Below are 11678 nucleotides of genomic sequence, written 5' to 3' on the forward strand. Positions count from 1 at the left end.
ATTGTTATGGATTAAAACTACTATATATAATTGCTGTATTTAATACTAAGGAATGTGAGCTCCAAGGCTCGATTTGACTGCTCTTGTGTTTCGTAACTAATTTTATTATGCCTACGTACCTTGCTGATTGCCAAGGATCAAGTCAAAAAACGTAGTTCTGATCTGTGGGGTGAGACCCCTTATATAGATGTTGGTGGTCCTTGAATTGGACTTGGTATAGGAGACTTGGTGGGCAAGTCTCATAATTAGAATGGACTTTGGAGTCCTAGATAGTAGGAAACTGATTCCTTATCCTTTTAGGTCCCCTTGAGGCTTATCTATAAGGATTTATATCCTTATCGGGACTCTTCTCAACAGCTGATTTTTCCCTTATTAATTAATTACGAAATTAATTAATAATCAGGGCTTTTGAGCCTTTTTTATTCCACCAGGCCTGATCTGGTCCATCAGGCTTAACCTTTCTGGTCTGAATATTATACATCTTATTATTGGGTCTATCAGCCCATTAATTATAAAATCAGGACTTATTTATCCCTATCATTTGCCCCCCAACTTTTGGGAAACATTGATTAGGTTTCGCAGAAGTTATTCGTTCCCTTTCAGGGTTTCGTTTTTGCGTAAAGTGTGGAGCGACCTACACATTTACAATGAATCTTCCTTTTATTCAGAAATTATCTTAATTTCCAGGAATTTTTCCCTAATTTTCTGGGATTTTCCCTAATTTCTGGATTTTTCCCTTAATTTCTGGGATTTATCCTAATTTTCTGGGATTTATCCTTAATTTCTGGATTTTTTCCCTAATTTCTGGGATTTTTCCCTAATTTTCTGGGATTTATCTTTAATTTCTGGATTTTTTTCCCTAATTTATGGGATTTTTCCCTAATTTCTGGGATTTATCCTTAATTTCTGGATTTTTTTCCCTAATTTCTGGGATTTTCCCCTAATTTTCTGGGATTTATCCTTAATTTCTGGATTTTTTTCCCTAATTTCTGGGATTTTTCCCTAATTTTCTGGGATTTATCCTTAATTTCTGGATTTTTTCCCTAATTTCTGGGATTTTTCCCTAATTTTCTGGGATTTATCCTTAATTTCTGGATTTTTTCCCTAATTTTCTGGGATTTATCCTTAATTTCTGGAAATATTAACATCTTTCAGAAATTATTTTAAGGAATTTCCTTATTTTTTTGTAATTTTCCAGGATTTTTTCTTCCTTCTTTTTTTTTCTTTTTTCTTCCCTTTTTTTTTTTATACAATTTTCGACCAGGAATCCATTCGACCAGGATCCTGGTCGAATTAACCTTCAGTATGCCTTGGTCGACTGAATTTCGAGCAGGTTCTATTCGATCAGGAATCCTGGTCGATTTTCGGCCAGGATTTTCACCCCTTCCTTTTTTTTTTTTTTTTTTGTCGACTAGGAAGTTTTCGACCAGGTTTTTCGTCCCTTTCGGTCAGGATCTTCATTTTTGACCGAATTAGCCATCTTTTGTTGCCCAGGTCGACAGAATTTTGACCTCAATGATTTCGACCAGGAATCTTTCATGTTTCTTGGTCGAATGGGTCTCATTTCTAGTCGAATTAAGCCTCTTTTTCAACCCTGATCGACTTGATTTCGAGCTCAAGCCATTCGACCTGGACTTCTATGTGTTTTCTGGTCGAATAGGTCAAGATCATTTGCATAAATTTTTGTACATACTTGGATTTAGGCCCCTAATGTTGGGCTAAAACTTGGGTTTTGTTTTTTAAAATATAGTGGGCCTTATCCTGGGCCTCCCACTTTTAATTATATAGGCCCTTTTCTGGGCTCGCTTCTTATTGACCATCTTTTCCACAGGCCTTTTAATTGGGCTCCCAACTCTGGGCTTTCAATTTGGGCCACAAATTTAGCTAGGCTTCTTTTCACCCTTTTTTCCTAAAAATCAAGTGGGATTCATACAAGGCTTTTCAAACACTTGGGTTGTCAACTGGGCATGATTATTTCCTCAGGAACATTTTGGTCTTGATAAATATTTTTGACCGAATTAACCTCCTTTTCTAGCCTTGGTCGAAGCCTTTTCGATCTCAACTAATTCGACGATGAATACAACATGAAACCTGATCGAATTGGGTCTGGGATTTGGGATATATTACTTTCTGTGACTCCATATATTTGATTTGGGCCCTAAGTCTGGGCTGGATTTTTTCCAATCTCAAATTTGAGCCTAAGATTTGGGCCTGAATTCTTTTATGGGTACTTTATTTTTGACCCTGGGCCTTTTCCAAACCAGACCTTTACCTTGGGCCTTCCCCTTTTTTGACTGGCTTTTTGTATTAGGCCCCTTACTTTTAACTGGGCTTCTTTGGTCCACCCTAAATTGGTCTTTAATTTGGGGCCATTTAATTTTCTGCTAATTGGGCCCTTTTCTAGGCTTACCTCTTATTGGGTTGATCTTTGCCCTAAACCTGGGCTAGATTTATGAAACCTTGTATTGGGTTTCAACTTGGGCCTTTCTGGGCTTTGATCTTTAATTGGGCACTTAGTATTGACCCTGGGCTTGATTTATTGATCCCTATACTGGTTTTTTTTTTTTTTTTTTCTAATTCAAGTAGGATTAGGCCTTATTTTTGGGCCTTCATTTATCCAAATCCTTTTTGGATTTGGGACTTATTTCTGGTTTTTGAAGATAATACTCATATATATTTTCTTCCAGTTTTTGGACCCCGGGTGCTGGGCTTTGAATATTTGGGGCCCTTATCTGGGCTTGACATACTTCCAGGCCCAACAAGTTTTAACCTTTTTTTTTTGAATTGGGCCTTTTTATAGGGCTTTCATATCATGCATCTAATTTAATTGCCATGCCATAGAGATTCAAACATATTTCGAAAAATTCTCTGAGCTTCAAAAATTATTTGGGATTCATCCCTTACACAAGTCTTAATAAACTTCATAATAAGACATATAAATCCTAAGCAAAGCTTCAAGCTGCTTTTCAACCTACTCTCCATCATGACAAGTGAGAATCGTATCCAACTGCCCTACACATAGTAAACCTTCAGGTTTTGTGCATGCCAAGTTCTCGGGACTTCAAAACCATCCATAGTCTCCAGCTTGTAGGTTCCTCTACCCTGAACACTCTTGACTCTGTACGGCCCTTCCCAATTCGGGGCAAGCTTCCCTTTTTGTCCTACACCAGATGCTTCTATCTTCCTCAAGATTAGATCGCCTTGTTTAAAAAACCTTTCTTTAACCCTTAGGTTGTAGTAGAATGAAGCTTTTTTCTGATATTCTACTACCTTTGCATGTGCTTTATCTCGCACTTCATCAATTAAATCCAGGGCTAATCTCTGCCCTTCCTCATTTTCTTTCTCATCGAAAGCCTGAATCCTTGGAGAGGAATGTGATATCTCCACGGGAACTACTGCTTCCGCCCCATATGCCAACATGAAAGGAGTTGCATCTGTCGTGACTCTACAAGTAGTCCTGTAGGCCCATAATATTGGAAGTATCTCATCTACCCAATTATTTCTTGACTTCTCGATCCTCTTCTTTAGTCCATCCAGGATTATCCGATTTGCTACCTCTGCTTGTCCATTGGCTTGCGGGTGAGCCACAGAGGTGAATTGTAACTCGATTTCATTTTCTTCACAATACTTCTTGAATTCCTCATTGTTGAATTGTGTTCCATTGTCAGTGACAAGGATACGGGGAATTCCATATCGGCACATAATGTTTTCCCACAGGAATTGTGCAACCTGCTTAGTAGTGATTTTGGCCAAGGGTTTGGCTTCAATCCACTTGGTGAAATAATCAATGGCTACAATCAGAAATTTCCTTTGTGCCGTGGCCATAGGAAAAGGCCCTAGAATATCCATCCCCCACATGACAAAGGGAATAGGCGAGTTGATAGAGGTCAGCATCTCAGGGGGTTGTCTAACAATTGGTGCATGCTTCTGACAGCGGTCACACTTCTTTACATATTCTTTGGCATCAGCCATCATTTCTGGCCAATAGAAGCCTAAACGAGTTATCTTATGAGCCAAGGCCCTGCCCCCCAAGTGTTGTCCACAAATACCTTCATGCACTTCTTCAAGAGCCAAGCGTGCCTCATCGGGCCTGAGACACCTCAAGTAGGGAACCACAAAAGATCTTTTGTAAAGAATCCCATCTATCAAAGAGTATCTTAGTGCCCGAACAGTTAACTTCCGTGCTTCAGTTGCATCACTTGGCAACCAACCGGTCTGAATGTGAGCCTTGATGGGATCAATCCATGACGTCCCCAAGCCTATGGGAGCCACTAGCTTAACATCTATGCTCCATGTCTTCAAAACACGGAAGTACACACTTCCTGAACTTTCGTCAATCTCAGACGAAGCGAACTTTGATAGCGCATCCGCCTTAACGTTTTCTTCCCTTGGAATGTGTTCAACATGGCATTCATTAAATTGGGTCATCACAGCCCTTACTAGGCGGACATACTTAGCCATCGTATCATCCCTTGCCTCAAATTCTCCCTTTACCTGGGATATGATCAGCTTCGAGTCTCCACGGACCTTTAAGTTTTTGACTCTAAGTGTCCCAGCTAGACCAAGGCCAGCTATCAGGGCTTCATACTCTGCCTCATTGTTTGTGGTTGGAAAATCTAACTTCATAGCATACTCAATTAAGAACCCATCAGGGCTTTGCAAAACCAACCCTGCTCCACTGGAATTTGTTTTTGATGCTCCATCAAAATAGAGAACCCAATATTCTTTCTCCTTGTCATTCTTCTCCCTGTCCCCATTGTCGACTCTCTTGTCTTGAGGTATGGTATCTTCCTGCCCCCCGACTTCTTGGTTGGGTATGGTACATTCCACCACGAAGTCAGCTAGTGCCTGGGCTTTTATGGCCGTACGTGGCTTATACTTGAGATCGAACTCTCCCAACTCTATTGCCCACTTAATCAGTCTCCCACTTGCCTTGGGACTGTGAATGATATTTCTCAGTGGCTGATTTGTTAGCACTTCAATTTGGTGAGCTTGAAAATAAGGACGCAGCTTTCTTGAAGCCATTACCAAGGCCAAAGCGAATTTCTCAATGGCTGAATAATTCAACTCAGCACCATGCAAAATTTTGCTGACATAGTACACGGGTTTCTGGACTTTCAGTTCCTCCTTAACCAACACAGCGCTCAAAGCACTCTCTGAAACGGCTAAGTACAAGTATAAAACTTCATTTAAAGCTGGTTTGGCCAACAACGGGGCCTGGCCCATATACTTCTTTAACTCTTCAAATGCCTTCTGATTTTCCTCACTCCATACGAAGTCTTTGATGTTCTTTAGTGACTTGAAAAATGACAAGCACTTGTCTCCTGACTTGGAGATGAATCGTCCTAATGCAGCAACCCTTCCTGTAAGCTTCTGAACATCCTTAGCAGTTTTTGGTGGTTCCATGTCCAGGATTGCCTTTATCTTATCCGGGTTAGCCTCAATTCCCCTCTTTGAGACCATCAGTCCCAAGAATTTTCCAGATCCTACTCCGAAAGCACACTTCGTAGGATTCAACATCATCTTGTGGTACCTCAGGACCTCAAAAGCTTCCCTTAAATGGGCTATATGATCATTCTTTACTAGACTCTTGACTAACATGTCATCAACATAGACTTCCATAGTCTTACCGATAAGATCCTTAAAAATTCTATTCACCAACCTTTGATAGGTGGCTCCTGCATTCTTGAGACCGAACGCCATAACAAGATAACAATAAACACCAAAGTCAGTGATAAATGATACCTTTGGAATGTCATCCTTATGCATTTTGATCTGGTTGTATCCGCTAAACCCATCCATGAAACTCAGCATCTCATGTCCAGCGGTGGCATCAATCAAGGTATCAATTCTAGGCAGCGGAAAATAGTCTTTGGGGCATGCATCATTCAGATCGGTGAAGTCTATACACATCCTCCACTTTCCATTAGCCTTCTTTACCATTACAGGGTTTGCTAACCACTCCGGAAATTGAATCTCCTCAATGAAACCAGCCTCTAAGAGCTTTTCCACTTCCTGCCTTATAGCCTCTTGTCTTTCCGGGGCAAAATTTCTTTTCTTTTGTTTCACTGTCTTCCGGCTTGGATCCACGTTTAGCTTGTGAGTAATTAACTCCGGGTCTATGCCTGGCATATCAGCTGCTGACCATGCAAACACATCATTATTTTCTTGCAAAAATTTCACTAATTTCCCTCTAAGGGGCTCCTCTAATGTGGCTCCAATGAAAGTCATCCTCTCAGGATTCTTGGGATCTAAAGGAACCGAAACCAATTCTTCTGCTGGCCTTCCTCTATTCTCATCATTTTCTCGAACATCCATATCTTCAATAGGAAGAACCTGCCCCCCGACTCCATCTCCAGTATACTTGTTCCATCTTCCTTTTCGAATCAAAAACTCAATTTCATCTTTCAACTGCCTACACTCATCGGTGTCATGGCCAACATCTTTGTGAAACCTGCAATACTTGCCCTTATCTAGCTTGGCGGGATCAGCCTTCAAGGGCTTAGGCCAGCGAATATCTCTGTCTTTCTCAATCTCCATCAAAATCTGACTTCTGGGAGCATTCAGCTTAGCGTATTCAGTGAACTTTTGCCCAGGTCCCCCCTTCTTGGGGGTTGAATTAGGGTTTTGTTCAGTTCTAGGATATTTATCCTTAGCGATATACTCCAAATCAGTTTTTCGTTTCTTGCCTCCAGTGGGGTCATTACTTACTACGGTCTTCCTCATGCTTTCTTCAACCTTGATATACTTCCCTGCCCTCTCTTGGAGCTGCAACATATTTTCAGGGGGACGTTTGGCCAAGGACATCTTGAAAAACTCATCCCTAGTTCCTTGTTGCAGTGCTATCATAGCTACCTTATCATCAAGGTCTGGGACTTTTAAAGCCTCCTTTGTAAAACGATTCAGGTAATCTCTCAAGGATTCCTTAGCTTCTTGCACAATACTCATAAGAGATGCTGAACTTTTCTCATGGACTTTTCCACTGATGAACTGCTTAATAAAAGCCTGACTTAACTCTCTGAACGATCCAATAGAATTTGGGGGCAAGCGACTGTACCATCTTTGAGCCATACCTGACAGGGTTTGAGGGAAGGCCCGACACTTTATAGCATCATTCACGGGTTGCAGCAACAGTACATTAGAGAATGTCCTAACATGATTAGCGGGGTCTCCCGTGCCATCATAGGCTTTGATAGTGGGCATCTTGAATTTCTTTGAGATATGGGCATTCATTATCTCTTCTGTGAAGGGTGGAGTTGGATCATCAGGATCTCCAAGGGGAAGGAGATTGCTTGGATCAGTTCTTGGGACAACAGCCCTTCTTCTTACCGGACCATCCAGGTCTATGACAGGAGGAGGATTTCTCCCCCTAGGAGATATCTCGGGTCTGGTGGCCTGGTGAGCCTCCAAATCACGCCTCAGCCTTTGGATTTCAGCCTCATGAGCCCTGATCCTTTCCTGCACTTCTTGGGGATTCGCCCCTGGGGTGCTTTGGGGGCGTTGCCTTCCATCGGTCATTGGCTCTTTTCCAGGACGCCTCCTTCTCGGGGCCACTTCATCATCCGAAGATTCGGAGTCTCTCTCAGTATAAGGACCAGAAAATTCCCGATCCTCAGGAATAGGACCCAAACTTCGTATATAGGGGGGTAACTGCCCTCGTGCTTCGCCTCGCCTAGCATATCCGCTTCCTCCAACCTCAGGGCGAAGGGGCATCCCATAAGGGGGGTTAGTAGTAACAATAGTTGAATATTCATACCCGACGGGTCGAGAATTCACAGGTATATGTATTTGTTGAACTTGAGGATTCGTACCTTGAATAGTCGGGGGAGTTGTCCCTTGTGGCTGAGGATGAGTTGCCCCTGTCTGGGCTTCCCCCTGAGTAGATGCATAAGTTGAATGGGGAGGAACCTCCACGGTTGATGAAATCACCTGGGTTGTCCCTGATGGTGTTCCCTCCTCCAGAGTGCTGGTTGTTCTCCGTGTTCTCGCCATGGTTGTTGTTCCGTTTTTCCCACAGACGGCGCCAAATGTTATGGATTAAAACTACTATATATAATTGCTGTATTTAATACTAAGGAATGTGAGCTCCAAGGCTCGATTTGACTGCTCTTGTGTTTCGTGACTCAATCTGCCTTAACAAGATGCCTACGTACCTTGCTGATTGCCAAAGATCAAGTCAAAAAACGTAGTTCTGATCTGTGGGGTGAGACCCCTTATATAGATGTTGGTGGTCCTTGAATTGGACTTGGTATAGGAGACTTGGTGGGCAAGTCTCATAATTAGAATGGACTTTGGAGTCCTAGATAGTAGGAAACTGATTCCTTATCCTTTTAGGTCCCCTTGAGGCTTATCTATAAGGATTTATATCCTTATCAGGACTCTTCTCAACAGCTGATTTTTCCCTTATTAATTAATTACGAAATTAATTAATAATCAGGGTTTTTGAGCCTTTTTTATTCCACCAGGCCTGATCTGGTCCATCAGGCTTAACCTTTCTGGTCTGAATATTATACATCTTATTATTGGGCCTATCAGCCCATTAATTATAAAATCAGGACTTATTTATCCCTATCAAATATATTATAATCTGTATAAATAAACATTAAAAATAAATAATTAAGAAATTGAACTAAAGTTACATATCATATATAATATTAAATGTTATCATTTTATTAAACTCTCGAATGGGTAAGTTTGATTTAAAATGTTTTTAAATAAATAATTTTAGATTTTATCTTATAAAATAAGCAACACCTTTAGATTATATTTAGGTATGCATATTACATGTGCTTTGTTTCATTTTGTAAAAGTTGAAAATTAAGGATTATCTTTTAAAAAAATTAAAGTACATGAATCCTATAAAATATAAAAACCAGAAATTAATATAATAATAATAATAATAAAATTATTACAATTTAAAATTGAAATAAAAATCTAATAATATATATTTAAAAGCACTATGATATTAAAATATAAAGTAATTTTTCCAAAATTATTACTCGAACCGAAAAATTATAAAATATTATTACAAACACGGCAAGATGCTAACTCAGACAATTTTTCAATATTTGATCGAGCTCTGAAAGTTAGAAAAAGAAAATATATAAATAGAAGAAAAATAACTATAAAAACATATTACATGATACGATTAGAATATTCCCTTTAAAATTTTATAATGTGAAATAATACATACAACGAAGAAATTAAATAAATTTTAATATATATGTTACATAAATAGTAATTTAATAATTTAAGTTAAACATGCCACGTACAGTAGAAATACAGTAGAACAATATAACCAAATATTATTAGGACAAAAATGAAATAAAGAAAAAAAATTATAAAGGAAAAAATATAGTATTTGACATGTTTGAATATAATATGTACAATTTAATATTTTGAAAAGAATTTAATAAAGAAAATGAAATACTAACAAATTTTGTTTGTCTAAATTTTTTGGAATATAATTTAGAAAAAAGTAATTACCACATAAATATATATTGAAAAAAGTAATTATATAGAAAAGTTGGATTAATTCAGGTTAATTATAAAATAAATTAATATAATAGAATATTTTTAAAAAAAATTAGCTATTAAAAATTAAATAAATTAAATATGCTCATATAAAAAGATATTTGTAATACTCAACATGGTGATTTTACTTGAATGATCTATTATATCTTAATAAGCCGAAAAAATTATACTAAGAATGGCATTTTTGTAAATATTTTGACCCATATTTTTAAAATTTGACATATGGATCGACCCATATTCCTAAACATACTAATTCCTATATAAATTTGCATAGATCCATGAACTATCCACATCTTAAATGGTATTTACAAATATTAAAAAAATCAATTATCAATATTAAAAAGATCAAATATATTATTAAAATAGATTTGTTACTGTAACAAATCAATTATAGATCCACGATTCATGCTTACAGTAATTCAAATTCAAAAATCATTACTACTTTCCTTTATTTATTAATCAGAACAAATCAAATTCAAAAATATGAATCAATCTTGAATAATTTTGAATTGCTTTGCTATTGAATATATGGCATCTATTTCAAAATTGAGTCTATAATTTCATTCTAATCTTCTTCTCATTATTATATGTATATGTATATGTATAGAAGCCATGTATTTTCTTAAATTATTAGTATTTACTCATTTACTCATTTAGTTAGTATGTTGCTCCAATTTGTTTCAATCGATTTAATTTTTTGATGTTTCAGGAAAATAAACAATGGGTGATTTTTTTTGTTGGTGATATATTCTTCATTTTTGAATCTACTCAATAGAATGGGTAATTTTTTTATATATTTTATACAATTTACAATTTCAATTTTATGCACTCCAATTTTTTTCTTAAACAACATGCTCTTATCTATATATCTTAATGACTACTCCCTAATTTACCCATGGGTAAATAAATTTACCCATGGCCCAAATCCTATATATTTTGCCATATCCATGGACTATCCAATTAGCTTCAATTGACCCATTTTAATTACTAATTACCTATTTTTGAATTACAAAATCAGCCTATCTTTGGAAAATAATTTCAAAAAAAAAACAAATCATGCATGATTTGCTCATTGTGTTACATCACTCTTTCACTCTTCATCCATACTCTCTCTTTCTCTCTCACTCTCTCTCTCTCTCCCTCTCTCTCGCTCGCTCTCTCTCTCTCTCGCGAATTAGAAGCTACAGTGGATGACCATTGGATCTGAAAACTGAAACTTGGCGCTGAAACGTTATCATAATCATGGAATTTCAAGGTATTGCTTATCACCAGTTTCTAATTTGCTGTTGAATTATTATCTGTTATTTTGTCATGCGATTCACAGGATTATACATTATGTACGTTAATCATTAATGGTAGGATCCAAACGTGTTCGTGGTCGTAATACTGAAAATATTTTGAATGCATCGCACACTTCAGGTAATCAAGGTATGAAATCTGATGAACATGTCTCATTGTTACACTTTTTGTTTTGTATTTGGTAATGATTTTTCAGTTTTTGTCCAATCAGAAAAAAAACGTCGCGTCCGTTGCCGGGATGTAGATTCCATTCTTAAAGAAATGAGTAATTCTCAGAGTGCAGATAATTACCAGATGATTTCCTCCTGCAATGATTCATGTAAAGTTTCTTCATTTTACTGACGTAGTTTGAATCTAAAAGTTATTATGCAGACGTTAATAAGGCTATCTTTATTTTTTGCTTCAGTTAAACCCGGATCTGATCCAATAAATATGCGTGGAAATGCATTTTCAGATAGTAGCAATGAGAATCAGAATCCACTAATTTTGTCAGGTTAAGCATCTCTCAGCCGATCAACTATTGAACATGGCCAAAGCCGGACATTCTAACAATTTTGATGTATAGTTAATGTTGTTTATTTGTGATTGTTACAGGTACCAAACCGCAGCCATTCAATCAGTCTTTGAGGACTAATAATGCAGAATATCTTAGCCGTAATCCTCTAAAAATAATTAACGGTAACTTGAATTGCAGGACAGTCATGTATGTAGATAGGCCTGGTATTTTAAGTTAACTTTGTATTCCCCTTTCATGGATGCAGGTAATTCTGCAAAGCTGTCTCCTTTGACTGAATTATCAAAGAATATTGAATTTAGTCAGAATTTACAGTCTGCAGGTTCGGCCA

The sequence above is a fragment of the Apium graveolens genome, chromosome 3, assembly GCF_009905375.1.
Source record: "Apium graveolens cultivar Ventura chromosome 3, ASM990537v1, whole genome shotgun sequence".
Classification (NCBI taxonomy): Eukaryota; Viridiplantae; Streptophyta; class Magnoliopsida; order Apiales; family Apiaceae; genus Apium; species Apium graveolens.